Source organism: Protopterus annectens, chromosome 3.part1, assembly GCF_019279795.1.
Source record: "Protopterus annectens isolate FY-2018-M chromosome 3.part1, PAN1.0, whole genome shotgun sequence".
NCBI classification, from domain to species: Eukaryota; Metazoa; Chordata; order Ceratodontiformes; family Protopteridae; genus Protopterus; species Protopterus annectens.
In genome coordinates, this window is record NC_056732.1 from 1,433,837,618 (window position 1) to 1,433,855,459 (window position 17,842).

Genomic DNA, 17,842 nt, shown 5'->3' on the forward strand with positions numbered 1-17,842 from the left:
TCAGATTCAGCAGAACAGGTTCCTGAGACACATCAGGCAGACCATGAGGAAACTCTTCAACAGCAGTTGCAAGATGAAGAAAATAGATTAGCTGAACTGACAGAGACTGACTTCCTACATACATTGGGAAAGAGCACGAAACTACAGCTGATCTGTAAAAAAGAGATATGTTTGTGTTTTGAAAATGGTTAAGCATACATGGTAGGATGGTAAAATACAAATCATTCTCAAATGGTTAAAACTTCCATTCAAGTAAAGCAAGATATTTATCAGTACTACAGTAGAGTAGAGCACATGACTGCCATTCTCATAGCATAGTCAAAAGGTAAACAAAAGAGTTCTAGTGTATAAAAATTTAATAAAAATAGTTAATAAGAGTAAAGATTTAAAGTCACACCACTGACACGCTTGTATAAAGATTTTAAAGTCACAAGAATGACATGCATGCATTTTCTTTTTATACAATGCACAAGAATAACAGGCAGACAACAGCAAATATAAATAATGTAAATAAAAACATGTTAGTTAAGCTAATATCTATTTGTTTTTTTACATTTTTTCATAATTGTATAATAACACCACACCAAACAGTTAAAGTTCTGAATTTTAAAAATAAATAAAATCATGGATGGAATTAGTCAAGCAATCTTTGTAAAATGAATGACAGAGCAGTTAAATAAATAAAAAATACTGAAATCAAAAGTTAAAAAATATGTAAGCTAATTGTAAAATAATGTTTAGTTTGCATAGTTATTTAAATCACAAATATAATACTACGTGTTTTATAACTGCATTTTACTAACAGATGACTAAAGGAAAAATGCTAAAAGGCTAACTGAAATGTGAGCTCAGACCTTCCTAGACTGGATGAATAGTTACAGGAAATGTTGAGCAGATATGATAAGAAACAAGACTGCCAGACAAGTGGCTTGAGTTTTTCTAAAAACTTATTGTTATTAAAACATAATTGTTAAAATGTTCACATGCAACAATATTTGGTAATTATAATAAAACATCACAATTGTGCATATATGTCACTGATAAAAATAAAAAAAACCTTAGTTACATCAAGTATAGCCAACAGATGGGTTATAGTATACATACAGTTCAAATAAAGTATACAGGAGGGTACAAATAACTACTAGTAGAAATAGACAGCAAAGGCAACAGAAAGAAAACAGCCAAAAAATTATCATATCAGACAAAGGTCTACAGTTTAATAACCTAATAAAGCAAATGTATTATAAAGCAAATAAACAAATACTGCAGTACTACAGGGGGAGGGGTACTTCCTCAGTTTTACACTGACTGTGTGAGCAGTATTGCAAAAGGGTATAAAATAAAGTTACAGGAAGAAATATCTCATTCCTTCTTGACAATACTCTTTCGGGGGGAGGGAAAAACAGGTATTAGTGCATTAGAAATATTGGTAAACAGATTAAACCTGACAGGATAAGATATTTTACAAGTTGCTAATAGCTATCATTCTAGTTATTATTGTATTGTTTACTGTAAAGCTATACAAGAGATGACTTAAAATTGCTTTATTAAAGCTATACAAGAGAGAGTAAAGATATGTAAAAATTGAGCAAGAATGGTCACTATTTTTTAATATGTTTTTGGCAAGACAATGCTGGTAAGCAAAAAGCATAGCTGCCTCTTGTGGCAATTTCACTAGCTACTTCTAAAGAAACATAAGAATTTTCCAGGATTTTGCTTCATGTTAATGTTACTAAATGTGTAGATTGGACTATGTACAAATACAAAATAATTTAGTACAAATGAAATTAATGTCTAGTAACAAATATGTGTGAAAACCATGTTTAAAAAAAATTGGGTCCAGGATAGCTGCTAGATTGAAATGCATGAATAGCAAACAGTCTGTGTAAATACATACTGTACATGATACATTGTAATAAGTTCAAAAGTAATTTAAGTTTTACTAGCATTGGTTACCCCAGTTAAAGGAAAATTACATTAAAATATTATATTCATACAGCTAATGGACTAAAATGTACATAGCATTCTTTAGTATATACATCATGTTTTTTTTAATCCTCAAGTATTAAATATACTGAAATAATTGCATTCAAATATTTATTATCTAAGCCCAGTTCAGTACTTTATGTTCAGTTCACTGACAACCAAGATGTTAATGGGCAGTTCAGAAACATGACCACAATGTTATGGTTAAAATGACATTGAAACTGTATATTTTCAGCAGTGTATAAATGCTTGGAGTAGCACATAGTTTTTGCCTCTTATAGATATTAGTCTATCTCTAATCTTTTGATATAAAATAATAAATAAAAGGAAAGAGTTAATTCAACAGTTGCCAAGAGTTAATGAAAGAGTTCTAAGTCATAAATGAAATTCTGTGATTGCAAAAGAGTACCAAACTGTGTGGGATCCAGAGTTTGGAGATTCCCTGTATCCTTGTTTATTAGGTCCATGATGATGTGTTCCATGGCTTTGTATATCAGACTCGTGAGGCTAATGGGGTGATACTTCCTAGGGTCTGTAGTCACTCCTCCTTTGTGGAGAGGGGATGACTGTAGCAGTGCACCATTCAGTAAGGACAAAGCCTAATGTGAGGCTGTGATTGAACAGGGCAGACAGGTGAGGTGCCAGTACACTCTGTAGTTCATGTAGAACACAGCCAGGGGATATTGTCAGGTCCCACAGAAGCTGTATTCTTGGCCTTGGACAGTGCTGTTTTAACCTGTGCAGCAGTAATACTGGGTGCCTGGCAATCTACTGGTATAGCGATTGGTCCTTTGGGGGGAGGAGTAAAGTTGGCACTGAATCTGTCGGCCAGTATATTGGCAAAATCTATCAGCAACAAAAGAGCAGAGCCAAACCACCATGACTGTTCAGGATAAACACAATAATGCTTAGATGAAAATGCAGAAAATCTTTATTGAGGAGCTCAAGGTAAGTGCTTTCACGACCTCTGTGGTTGCTTCATCAGACTACATCCAAACCAACAGTTTCTCAGCTTAAATGCATGAGTCAATTAGCACATTGTAAATTAATCATGGCAAAATCTGTTGGCTCGTTATAGGAGGTACCATTGTGCATTAGCTCAGAGCAAATCTAGGTATTGTCGTGGAGATTCTTTACATAACTATAGAAGGCCTTGTGGCTGTCTTTACTATCTGCTGCAATTTTGTTTTCATAGATAACTTTAGAGGGTTTGATGAGGGATCTCAACTTTTTGTTGAGGCTGATAAGGGAGTTTTTCTAGTCCTGGGACTTCACCTTATTCCGTATCAGTTTCTTCCTTCTGTTGTATAGTTTGTTTATGGCAGGGAACCACCAGATTGGCTTCCTTTTTTGGGAGAGAGTGTCTTGATTCTATTGGGTATGGCAAGATCCATGCATTTGTGCACGTGTTCATACATTGCACTGGTCTATGATTCGGTGGTCATGCAACTATTCTCAATTTGCATGGATGCCGTGAAGTTCACCACCTCTCTTTTTAGGAGCCCAAAATTATCTTTGGAGAAGTTTTTCATGGTGGTTACCTTTGCGGGGGTGGGGTTTGGATTTCCAAGGTGATTAGTTTGTGGTTGGATTTAACCAGGGAGGAGTTGACTATTGGTGTAGAGCAGTGGTCGCCCATGTTAGTAATGACCAGGTTAAGGATATTGGGGCAAGAATGAGCTGGTCCAGAGCATTGGAATTAATGAATTCCAGCAAACATTGGGCAAGTTTATTGGTACATGAGTAGTTTTTGGCAGTTAATGGATGGGTAGTTGAAGTCACCCAGTATGAGAGTGTTAGGTTGGACCTTAATATTCTCAAGGGTGCTTGGAAACATGGATTGTGAGTCTTGGAACATGGTTGAGGACCTATAGCAGGCTGTGACCTGAATCGCTGTCTTACCCAAATAGGATATATTACTGTGTAGCTAAATTAATAACTAATAAAGTTCTAACACAAGAACACTGGGTAGTGAGGGAAAGGAAGAGGAGAAATCGAATACCATCATGGATATATCAACTAGAGAAAATTATAAAGCAATTAAGGCAAGAAGTGTCACTGTTAGAAGAGTATAGAAGAGGGTATAGATCAACAAGTACTAAGATAGATGTGATTAAAGCAATGCACAGTATTAGAATAGACCGGGATCTATCATGCACTATCGCAAATAACAAACAAATAATTTCAGCACAGGCAGAAAAATACACATATAAATATAAGGGAAAAGTACATAATAAGCAATTTATTGATGACCCAAAAAAGTTTTATAGAGAAATGGGAAATAAGGTGAAAGGAATTGAAAGACTGCCAAAAAAAAAGGGAAGTAGATACATTATGGAGAAGTATTTATGAAGATCCTTTGGAACATAACAAAGATGCTAAACAGATAGAAGAAGTAAAAGAACGAATAAGAAGTTTAAAGGTAAGGGGTATGAAAGAGGATGAAGTAACAGCCAGAGAGATTGAAACAAAGTTAAGAAAAGCTTTTAATTGGAAAACCCCAGGCCTAGATGCAGTACCTAACTTTTGGTTAAAAGTATTAACATCTTTGCATGAGGATTTAGCCATGAGTAAGAATTATTTATATGCACACCCCAAACAGATACCTACCTGGCTAGCAACAGAAAAAAACAATGCTCCTACTTAAGAGTGAACCTGCAAGCTACCCTAAAAATTATAGACCTGTAACTTGCCTTCTGACGATGTATAAACTATACATGAGAACTGACGCTAACAGAGTTTATAGTCATTTAGAAGAAAACTCAATTATGGCAATAGAACAAAAGGGCAATTAAAGAAAGTCATATGGAACAAAGGATCATTTGTTGTTAAATAAAGGTATAGTGTTGTTGTGTCTTTCGTCTTTTCCCAGTTAGGGGTCGCCACAGCGGAACTCCGGTCCGCTAATGATTGGCAGTAGATTTTTACATACCGAGTTGCCAGCCCTGACGCACAACCTTCAACGAAGGTATGCCCATTCACGCATGTCTCCACACAGAAGACACTTTAGCTGAGAATCGAACAGGACAACGTCTTACTGTGAGGCGGCAACGCTACCGCAGCACCACCACCGCAGTAAATAAAGGTATAGTGGAGAACTGTGAAAAGGGAAAGAATTAAGTATGGCATGGATTGACTACAAAAAAGCATTTGATAGTCTCCCACATTCATGCATAAAAGATTGCTTAAAATGTATAACATACACCCTGCACTGATCAACTACATTACAGTAACCATAAAACAGTGGCAGACCACTTTGCAATTAAGCCATGATAAAGAACAGATTATTATCCCAGGGATAAAAATTCAAAGGGGGATATTCCAGGATGACTCTCTGTCACCATTGCTATTCTGCCTTGCCATTAACCAGTTAAGCTGTTTTCTTAACAGTTTAGGCCATGGCTATAATTTGGCTCCTAAAAAACAACAAAGTCTAAAGACCTATCATCCTCTCTTCGTTGATGATTTAAAACTGCATAGCTCATCAGATGATGAACTGAAAGCACAGCTGCAGGTTGGCAAAACTTTTTCAGATGATATAAGAATGTGATTTGGTCTTGATAAATGTGCAAAAGCAACCTTTAAAGCAGGAAAACTGCAGCACCAGGAAAACATCAGGTTGTGACACAAATGTGATATAAAAGAACTTGAGCAAGAGGGAGTGTATAACTACTTGGGAACTGATGAAGGATCAGCAATAAAAAATGAACAAATGCGAATAAACAAATGCAAATAAAACTCAGCAAGGAATATTTCAGAAGACTTAAATTAATCCTGAGAACAGTGTTGACATCTAGGAACAAGATCCAAGATATAAACCAGTTTGCTCTTCCTGTCCTAACTTACAGCTTTGGAGTGAGTGAGTGGAGTGAGTGACTGGCCCCAAAAAGAGTTGGATAGATTAGATATTAAAACAAGAAGGAGGCTCCATGCTTACTAAATGATGTATAAAAATCAGTGTATACCAATAATATATATTCCCCTTTCCAAAGGAAGGATGGGCCTCCTTGAAATTGATTACAGGTATAGATCTGCAATCGTGGAACTCCACACATATCTACTGACTTCACAGTATCCAAATGTAGTGAAAGTTTTGAAAAATGATGAAAATAAATCTAAGATGACTTCTCTGCTTAATTTAGCAGAAGCATTTCAATGTCAAGCAGGAATGGAAATCAAACCAGAAGTAGATAAAAATCAGGCAGCAAGTGAATGTGTCAAAAAAACAAAAGAAAGAATATAAGGTGAAGGACCAGATGAGAAGGCAAGAAATGTGGAAAAAGCATAAATATAGTTGCAAGTACAGAAAACTTCTGGAAGAATCTCATGTTGATCAGGAATGAACACAGGAATGGTTAAGGAGAGGCAAATTTAAATCAAGTGATGAAAGGTTAAAACTGGCAGCCCAAGATAGTGGGCTACATACACACCGGTTTACAAAGTCTATCAAACATGGGAGAAACAGACAAATTTAGGTTTAACAGTTGCACACCTAGTTGCTGGTTATGACACAGTAATAGTAGAAGGACTGTATACTGAAATGCATAATGATGTGGCAAGACTATTGCACTGGGGATTGTGCAAACATTATGGTATTGAAGTGGCTGAAAAACACTGGAAACATGAGCCACAAAGCATCATAGAAAATTATGAAGTTTATATCACATGGGATCACCTATTACCAACAGTTCAAAAGACAGATGCTAGGAAACTGGATATAGTGGTCCAAGAAAAGAAGACAAAAGTAGCATTGATCACTGAAATCGCCACAACCAGTGACTACAGTGCCCTGAATACAGAGAGAGACACAAAGTCATAAAATACCAAGATCTGCAGGCAGAAATTAGAGCAATGTGGAAGAAAGATGCCCAAATAGTTCCAATAGTAGTAGGAGCAACGGGTCTTATAAGAAAGAATCTACAATCATATTTTGACATGTCACCAATCCACATAAACCTGTACGAACTGCAGAAGGAGTCATTAATGGGCACAGTGCAGGTGCTGCGAAGAACACTTCTAGCTGACATCAAAGATTGAAACAATACTAATTTCATGAACTTTAATCGTACTTTGACTTAGGAATGAGGTCCATTCTCGTCATGGTATTAGAATCAAAAAATATTTGGAGAAATTAAACAAAATAAATTAAGGCAGATATCCAGTTGCCACTGCACCCCCTTTGCCACCTGCAAGACCTAGACCGACCAGTCCAGACAACTTTCAGAAGACTAGCTTTTACTCCCTCCTGAAAAATGGCCAAAAAGGGCACTAGTGACCCATCCAGGTAGCCTCAGGTGTCCCAGCAACAAGGCAACGGGTGTTGCAGCCTGAAGGTAAGGGTGGCCCCAACACCAGTTCTTGGCCTCACCACCACTTCTTCCACAACCTTCTCAGCAGAAGCATGGCACAATAGGAAAAATCATTGCATGGTTTTGCTACAAACACAATCACAGCTGTATAGTGGGCTGGAAAAGTTATCATGCACACTTCACTTCTGACAGTGTCCCTTCCTTCTTCTGTGTTATCAAGTCTTGTTAAACTGTCAGTCCTAGGTATACAAGTAAAGGAGAGAAGACAGTAGAAGAAAACAATACAAAAGATATTTACACTACATGCTCAGCTCAGTCTCTGTAACCACTTCCCAATGACAAAATAGGTCAAAGTATTGCTACCTTAGATCACGGTACCAGAGCTGGCAGTGCTTACTAAAATGGGTAATGCAAATGGCACTGCTCACTATCCTAGAAAGCTCTTGTCAGATGTCTACTTTATGCAAGGAAGAATCTTACTGCCTTAGCATGGGCTTTTCAAATTTCCTTAACAGAAAGAACAATAAAACCTTGCACACCATGCTGAACCCTGCATTCAGATCTACCTGAAGTATCCATGGCTACTCACTCAAATCCACCTGTAGATCAATATGAAAGCCCCATGTGCAGATATGTTTGTGGATCACAGGCTGAGCAACGCAGAGCTGCATAACAGAGATACTATATATCCCTAGTGCTGCACCACAGCACTAAGAAAGGATATAGCACTGCATTGTGGTGATGCAGGTGTATATATGCAGTATATACAAACAATCTCACATGCTTTGTGATCACAGTACCATGTATGTCTGCTTATAGCATATATTGGAAACAGAATTGCTATAGCATTATTTAGAAACAGTGACAATGGGTAGCTTCATTAGCATAAATACCATATTAATTGGCCCTTATTAGAACACTCAGCATTTAGGAGGCGTTTTCGTTTCATTCTGTGATTACAATTGGGAGGCATGCTAAGCAAAATAGGCAAACATGATAGGTAGTAAGGTGATGAATTTATCAAAACATACTCCAGAAAAAAAAGCAGACCCGAAAGAAAATAATGACGTGACCAACCCACAATTTACATGCGCTGTGTAGGACCGGTACAAGGATTTACATTTTTCATATTATATTCAACAGTAAAGCTTTGGATAGATCCAACAGATGTTACTTTCCCTTGAAGTTCTGTAAGTGTCAGTTTTTTTTTTTTTTTTTTTTTTGCTTTATGCAACCTTTATTGTGATCGTGTTTACTAACATGAAGGGAACGCAATATCTGTAGATATCCGAAGCTTTACTGTTGAAAATTTGAGCAAATGTAAACCCAGAAGTGGCTCTGCACATCCCACAATTGACATGCACTGGCCCATAATGTAAAATGATGTGTGCCAGTAGTTATGAAGTGCAATTGTCTTGCATGCAACAGCATGTGAAAATATAGAGCTTTAAAAATATACACGACCCTATATAATGTCGTATAACAAGAGTACTGACATGAAGGAGCAGAAAATGCTATTTCTGTAAAGATGCTTTCTGTTCCCATGGCTGCCACATTTTGTCAACTGTATTTGGCTACTAAGCAAATATTACACTTTTCCACATTTGAAGGTACTGCTTAAAATAGTATTTACTTCAAAAAACAATATCAAAACAAGTACAGAGCATCATGTGAATGCAGGGAACTGACAAGCTGAGTGCCTTGTTGCTGAGGGAAGTAAAACAGGACTGGAATAGAGGTTTTTAACATTTTTTAAGAAACTCGATGCCGTGGGTAGGGTTTGTTTGGACGTCGTTATTGATGTCACAAACTGGGAGGTGATTTGCTAAGTGGGTGGCAGTGCTTCAGCTTCAGTCCAAAGCAGAAATAGGATTTTAGAAAGGAGATAGTGGCCCCTTTAATTGGAAAACCCGAGGCCCAGATGCAGTACCTAGCTTTTGGCTGAAAGTATTAATATCTTTGCATGAAGATTTAGCTATGATTAAGAACTATTTATATGTGCACCCTGAACAGACACCAACCTGGTTAACAACAGGAGAAACAATGCTCCTACTTAAGAATGAACCTGCAAGCTACCCTAAAAATTATAGATGAATAACTTGCCTTCTGACGACATGTAAGCTATACACTGGAACTGATGCTGACAGAGTTTATAGTCATTTAGAAGAAAACTCAATTATGGTAGTAGAACAAAAGGGCAATAAAAGAAAGTCCTATGGAACAAAGGATCATTTGTTGTTAAAACAGTCATAGTGGAGAACTGTAAAAAGGGGAAGAATGAAGTATGGAATGGATAGACTACAAAAAAGCATTTGATAGTATCCCACATTCATAGATAAAATAGTGCTTAAAATATATAAGATACACCCTAGGCTGATTGACTACATTACAGTAACCATGAAACAATGGCAGACCACTTTGCAATTAAGCCATGTTAAAAGACAAATTGTTATCCTAGGGATAAAAATTCAAATGGAGATATTCCAGGTCGACTCTGCCACTGCTGCTATTCTGCCTTGCCCTTAATCCATTAAGCTGTCTACATAACAGCTTAGGCCATGGCTATAATTTGGCTCCTAGAAAACAAAAAAGTGTAAAGACTTCTCATCTTCTCTTTGTTGATGATTTAAAACTGTATAGCTCATCAGATGAGGAACTGAAAGCACAACTGCAAGTTGTCAAAACTTTTTCAGATGACATAAGAATTTCATTTGGTCTTGATAAATGTGCAAAAGCAACTTTTAAATCAGGAAAACTGCAGCACCAGGAAAGCATCAGTTTGGGACAAGAATGTAATATAAAAGATCTTGAGGAAGAAGGAGTGTATAAATATTTGGGAATTGAAGGATCAACAATAAAACATGAACAAATGCGAATAAAACTTAGTAAGGAATACTTTAGAAGGCTTAAATTCATTCTGAAAACAGCACTGACATCTAGGAACAAAATCCAAGCTATAAACCAATTTGGTTTTCCTGTCCTAACTTTCAGTTTTGGAGTGATTGACTGGCCCCAAAACGTGTTTGGATAGATTAGATAGGAAAACAAGGATGCTTCATGCTCACCATATCTCTTTTGGCTTCTTCTGGTCAGGGATGGCCACAGTGGATCACCGGTCCACTAATGATTGGCAGTGGATTTTTATGGTGTCAAGTTGCCAGCCTGGTGCCCAACCTTCAGAGAAGGCACACCCATGCACCTACCTACATGTGTTTTAATGTTCACTTGACCATGAGGGGGACATGCAGATTTCACAAAGAAGGTGCTCCAGCTGAGAATCAAACCGGAGAACCTCTTGCTGTGAGCCGACAATGTTAACCGCTGCACCATCATGGCCGATTGCCAAGATTATATATTCCCTATTCCGAAGGAGGGATGGGCCTCCTTGAAACTGATTACATGTATATATCTGCAATTGTGGGACTCCACACATATCTGCTGACCTCACAAGACCCAAATGTAGTGAAAGTTTTAAAACAAGAGGAGAATAAATCTAAGATGACTTCTCTGCTTAATCTGACAGAAGCATATCGTCGTCAAGCATGAATGGAAATCATACCTAAAGTAGATAAAAATCAGGCAGCAACTGAATGTGCCAAAAAACAAAAGAAAGAATATAAGGGACAGGACCAGATGAGAAGGCAAGAAATGTGGAAGAAGCATAAATATAGTTGGAAGTATAGAAAACTTCTGGAAGAATCTCATGATGATCAGGAACAAATGTAGGAATGGTTAAGGATAGATGAATTCAAACCAAGAGATAAAAAGTTAATTTTGGCAGCCCAAGACAGTGGGCTACGGCCACATTGGTTTACAAAGTCCATTGAACATATGGGAGAAACAGACAAACATAGGTTTTGTAAAACTGAATTAGAAACAGTTGCACACCTTGTTGCTGGTTGTGACATACTAACAGCAGAAGGTCTGCATACTGAAAGGCATAATAATGTGGCAAGACTGTTGCACTGGTGATTGTGCAAACATTATGGTTTTGAAGTGGCTGAAAAACACTGGAAACATAAGCCACAAAGTATCATAGAAAATGATGAAGTTTAAATCACATCGGATCACTCATTGCCAACTGTTCAAAAGATAGATGCTAGAAAACTGGATCTATTGGTTCAAGAAAATAGGACAAAAGTAGCATTGATCATTGAAATTGCCACAACCAGTGACCACAGTGTCTTGCATACACAGACACACAAAGTCATAAAATATCAGGATTTCAGGCAAAAACTAGAACAATGTGGAAGAAAGATACCCAGATAGTTCCAATAGTAGTAGGAGCAACGGGTCTTATAAAAAAGAGTCTACAATCATATTTAAATACACTACCAATGCATGTAACTCCATATGAATAGGAGAAGGAGTCATTACTGGGCATACTGTGAGTGAGAGCATTTCTGGCTGACATCAAAGAGTGAAACAATACTAATATCATGAACTTTAATTGTTGTTTGACTTAGGAATGGGGTCCATTGCTGTCATGGAATTAGAAACCCAAGAGGCTTGGAGAAATTAAAGAAGACTAAATAATGAGAGACATTTGAGTTTCAGGCATATATCCTTCATAAAAATGCCTGCAATTGCATAACCTATTATTCTATCAAAGATGACCAGAAATAGATGCAAAAATAAAACAGAATATATGTTTGGAACTGTAGCAAGCCCATTTTATATTTCTGGCAAAATGTCTACATTTATATTATGATACATTGGATACAGTAAACACAACAGATTCTTACATGATCACAAATGTAAAAAAAAAAGGAGAAGGAGAAAAAAAATTGTTTGAAACTTTAGCAAGCCCTTTGCCAGAAATGTAAAATGAGCTTGCTACAATTAGATTCCAACACTGTAAGCCTTTCAGTGTAATTGACATGACCAGATTACCTCTTAACCATGCAGATTTTCACCTCATATGTGAGGTCTCTTTCTCATTGATTATTGGTTTTCTAGCAAATGAAGGAATACTGAAGGGACTAAATAATAACAGACATCTGGACTTCAGGCTGCACACCCTTTGTAAAAAGGAATACTAATACATAACCTGTTATTCAGAATGACCAGAAATGGTTACAAAAAAGAAAGGAAACAGAAAAGATCTGTTTGTAACTGTAGCAAGCCCATTTTACATGTCTTGCAAAGGGCTTACTATAGCTATGCTCTGACACATTAATGCAGAGCTTTAGCGCTTCTTACACAAAAGCAAATATTAAAAAAAAAATGGAAATGATCTGTTTGTAACTTTAGCAAGCCCTTTGCCAGAAATTTAAAATGGACTTGCTATAGTTGCATTCCAAAACTGTAAGCACTTCTGACATGACCAGATTACATTTCAACTGTCCAGATATTCTTTTCATATGTGTGGTCTCTTCTTGGTAAAACCGTTTGTTTTCTGGCAAATCAACTAGCAATGTTGTTGTCTTTCAGCTTTTCTGGGTTAGGGGTCGCCACAGCGGAACTCTGGTCCACTAATGATTGGCAGTCAATTTTGACGAATGCCGAGGTGCCAGCTTGACGTTCAACCTTCAACTAAGGCACGCCCATTTACGCATGTCTTTTGAATGCCCACCCAACCACAGGGAGGACATGCAGACTCCACACAGAAGGCACTCCCTGCACTCCAGCTGAGAATCGAATGGTAGAACCTCTTGCTGTGAGGCAACAATGCTACCGCTGCAGCACCGCGGATGTCAGTAAATCAAGGGACTAAATAATCACAGACATTTGAATCACAAGCTGCACACCCATCATAAGAATGCATGCTAATTCAACATAAATGGATAAAAATGCAGTTATCTGTGTACAACTGTAGCAAGCCTGTTTTACATTTCTGGCAAAGGGCTGGCTACAGTTCCATTCTGATACATTGGATAAGTAATTATTTTGGAGCTTCTGCGCCTCTTGCGTGACCGCAAATATTGAAATAAAAAAGAATGAAACGATCATTTTGTAAGTGTAGCAGAACATTTTATATTGGTGGCAAAAGGCTTGCTACAGTTACGTTTTGATACATTGGATACAGTAAGCACTTTAGCGCTTCTTACACGAAAGCAAATGCTAAACAGAAGATGGTAACACTCTGTAACTGTAGCAATCCCTTTGCTAGAAATGTAAAATGACTTGCTACAGTTACATTGCGATTTCAGTGCTTCTGACATTAACTCAAAGGTGGGAAAAGTATATTTTATAACTGTTGCGACTCAACAGAAATGTATCAAGTCGAACCGGAGTGCTGCAGATGTGCTCATATGCCGAAAGCCTGGGACTTAAAAACACTCTTAGTTCTTACTGAAAATCAGTAGGAACTATAACAACAAAGTCTACATTTATGCACGGGAAACAAAACAGGAATGGGAGAGGGTATACAAAGTAAAGTAATACGTGGGTTGGACCTGACTGTGATGTCACAAAATGGGAGTCATTTACAAAAGTGGATGGCAACATTTACATTTCGGATCCGAAGCATGGAACACAGTTTAGAAATAAGCCAGTGCCCCTTTAAGAGTGAAGTTTTAGTTTATTTGTCTGTGTAGTAGGAATGGGACCCGGGTTATGGTGAATGTGACTGTGCAAGTTTAGGTCCATGAAACAATGTCTAACTGTTTTAGGAGTTTAAAGTAATTTGGATATTTGTATTAGTTTTACATTGTATTGGTTAGTATTGAGGATTTTGGGGTAGGAATAGAAGAAGATCCGTATACAGATCAGTGTTGTGGTTATTTGGGAAAAGCTTTCCACCCTGAGGTCAGTTTATAGGTCAATTTATAACTGACAGAAATCACATTATAGCCAGAACAAACTAATTAACAAACAGATGCAATTAAAACAAGTTTTCTGTCATTTCCTGAGACTAAATATCTGGCATATGCAGTATAGTCTACTGGCCAAGCTAAAGGAGACAGTGGCCAACTTAGTAAGCAGTCCTACTATTTTGCCAGCCTTTCAATCACAGAGCAGGCATATATTTAACTGATTAAAGTTAATAAGCAGAAACATTCTTCTTGATAAATATGCTTACATGCAGATGTAGGCCTTTGTGACAAAGCTCCCGCAATATCGTAGCCAGATTTAATGACCACAGGCTATGAAACAATGGGATAGAATCAAAAAGTAAAAGTAGGCTGCCATTTATTGGAGAAAACCAGCAAAGGAACGAAGGTATTGGGAGCAAATAACTAGACAGGGAAAGGTAATAGAATGGGAAGAGGCCTTTAATTTATCTGGACTGCAGGTTAGAGATTGCCTTTCTTACCAAGGACTGATATCAGAGTATAGGCAAAGAGAAAGAAATAGGAGGGTCCTAAATGAAAGATCAACACTGGTAGAGTTTTTAGTAGAATCTAGAACCGAAGCTGCCATTAAAAAATGAATAATTAGTAGAACATATAAAATATTGCATGATAATTATAAGACTCAGAGGAGGTTATAAAGGATTGGGAAGAGAGAATGGATAAGCAATTCACAAAGAAAGAATGGGAGGATATATGTATGTCTCCCAAATATGCAGCAAAATCTAGAAGATTTACAATTTTTGCTTGGAAATGTTTAAATCGATCATTTTAAACCCAAACTGGATTCCAGAGAATTTTTCTCAGGTAGACAGCAAATGTTGGAGGTGTGACAGGGAAGAAAGAGATACTTGGGAACATATTTTTTGGGGAGTGCAGTGGGTTGTTGGACTTTCTGTGGGAGCACTGTCAGAGATGCTGGGTAGGTGGATTGGTGTGATGAGGGAGATGATTTTTCTTAGCTATAATATGGAATCAGAATTGCCTAGACATGGCTAGGCCTTGCTGTGTCTAATTATAGTGGCTGAAAAAAAAACAGCAATTACTAGAAAATGGAATTCAGAATCTAAACCAACTATATTATAAGTAGTGAATATAGTAACAGAGATAAAACAACTGGAGTTGAGATCATTAGAAAAGGGTAGGAGCAAACTACATAGGAAAAAATGTGAATTGTGGGAACAATACACAGAGGAGAGGAATGAGGTTTAAAAGAAGGCTGGACTTAAATGAGCTGTGTAATGTTGGACTGAAAATGATTGGGTAGATTGTAAGTGATATATAATGTTTGCAAATGAGAGTGTGTCAGTATGGTTGGTTATGCAAAATACTTGCAACTAGGATTGTGTCAGTGTTGTTTGTTTTCATTTATAAAAATGTATGATTGCTTATGTCATGATGGTTTAATAAAGATGTTTGTTGTTTTCAAGAAAAGGGGCAGGAATTAAATAATTTATGTAATGTTGCTATATAATAATGCTAATTTGTTAGTACCATTTGATTACTTTTGTAATAAAGTAAAATTGCTTATGTCACAAGAGATAATTCAATAAAGGTGTATTAAAAAAAAAGTCTGACTAAACTTGAAGATGTAGGGTTTGTGCCAGAGCTCCTGCAATATCTGTGTCAGATCTAGTGACTACAGGCTATGAAACAATGATAAGAGTCTCAGTAAATTTGTAGGTATAGGGTTTTGTGACATATCTCCTGCAATATCAGGGTCAGATGTAGTAACTGCAGGTTATGAGATAATGACAAAATTCTCAATAAGTTTGTAGGTGTACGGCTATGTGACAGAGCTCTTTCAATATCCATAGGCTCTGTTCTGTGAAGGAAGATAGTGACTGAGTGTAAGAAGAGACAACACTAAACAAACTGGCAGTGGAAGTAAATAATACTATCTGCACAAGGGTGAGTATACACACCTCTACAACTCTATTGATCTATTCTACTCTCACCACCCTTTGTAAAGTCATGACATTAACGACTTTAGATCTATAGCAAAACTACCCCCTCTACAGAATACTTGAAAAATAAATTGAAAAACAAATGCTAAACTATCTCCTGCAGGAAGAACTCATAATCACTGCGCATGTCTTTTGTCTTTCCCATAGTACTAACACTGCACTTCTAACCAATAGAGTAAATTAACAAAACAAAAATGCTTCTGGAAAGACCAGCAAAAGGGAAGGGGCTGAAGATCATGAGTTCAAGTTGAATAATAAACCACTTCATTTCAGTAAAATCAAATTACAATTTACTGTCAATAAAACTAGAGATAATGGCAAAGTAGTCTTGTGCTTATTCATACACAGACTTGTCTAAAGCCTTCTATAGTTTGTCACAGTACATGTTTACTTAAAAAGTCCTCATTAGGTCTCTCAGCCCAACTTTCTACAGTTCAAAAGTAACCTGCCTAATAGGTATCAGTCATTAAAATGGCACTCCACCCTCTCTCCATACCTCAAAGTCATCACCTGTGTACCACAAGGCTCTATCCTGGTCCCCTGTTCACAAAAATCAAAACTTATAAAAAGCTATAACAAAGTAGCTACATTTGCAGCAAATACCCTTTCAGGAACCAACCACTTGTATAGCACTCAAAAGCCTAAAGTGAGCAGAACTTCCCCATCAGCTAGCATATACATAGTTACATACCACTTATAAAATTATCCAGAATCCATTGGCTTGTTCTGCAATAACTAACATTCTACACAACTATGTTCCTAGTCGGTCATTATGAACTGATGACCAAAAACTCCTGTCTGTCCGCAAACCAATCAAATCTGCTGGGCATTGTCTGTATTTACACCATGTTGCTAAAGCCTGAAACTCCTTATCTCTATCCATCAGGTCAATACCATCACTCTCATCCTCCAAAACCACTATGAAAGACTACCTAGCCAAAAGCTGGGTCTGTTCTCACTCAACACCAGGATAAACTATATCTCTGAATGTGGAGAAATACCAATTCATACTTTACATCTCCTTACTCTCCCTTATTCACTCACTTCCTTAAGTCTGTCAGTTTCTCTACCCAGGCTCTTTCTCCAAATATACCATTAGCCTGCTTTTCTCTCACTTCATATTGCAATTCTTATTTGAATTATGCTAACTTACCTTCAATTTCTCTATAAACTTGCTAAAAATTTTCAAAGTATTAAATGATTGTCATAAAGCTTGTATCCATTCTTAACCAAGGTTTTGATATTATGTCAAATTTGGTATAATTATGTAAACTGTATTTGTTTTTGTATTACTGTTAAAGACTGTAAAACTATTATTCTTATAATGTTTTGTAACACTTATGAGCTTTTCCCCCCAGCCCTCAGCTGAAAATGGGTTCCAACCCAGTTGGACATTCCTTGTAAGCAAATGCCAATAAATAAAACATCCACAATTAAGTACTACACAACAGCAAACAAGCCAACAAAAAAGTCCTGATAAATGAATCTATTGTCATTCCAAGAATACCTCCTCATAACTGAACCAAAAACAGCAGCCATAGAACAAGAATCTGCCACTTCTTATTTATATTTAATAGAATGATGAATGACTTGAAAGGAAATCCTTAGCAAGGGAAGAACAGAAGTTTTACCCTCAGAGTTTGGAAAATCAAAAATAAGTTGAGAGGCCTGAGAAAGAAGAGTCAAAACATGCCTAGATATATGGGACTGGAAATTAATAGCCCTAAAAGTTGGGTAGCAGAAGTATAAACCTTTCTGCCCAGCCTGTCCAAAGTTTTTCTATCCT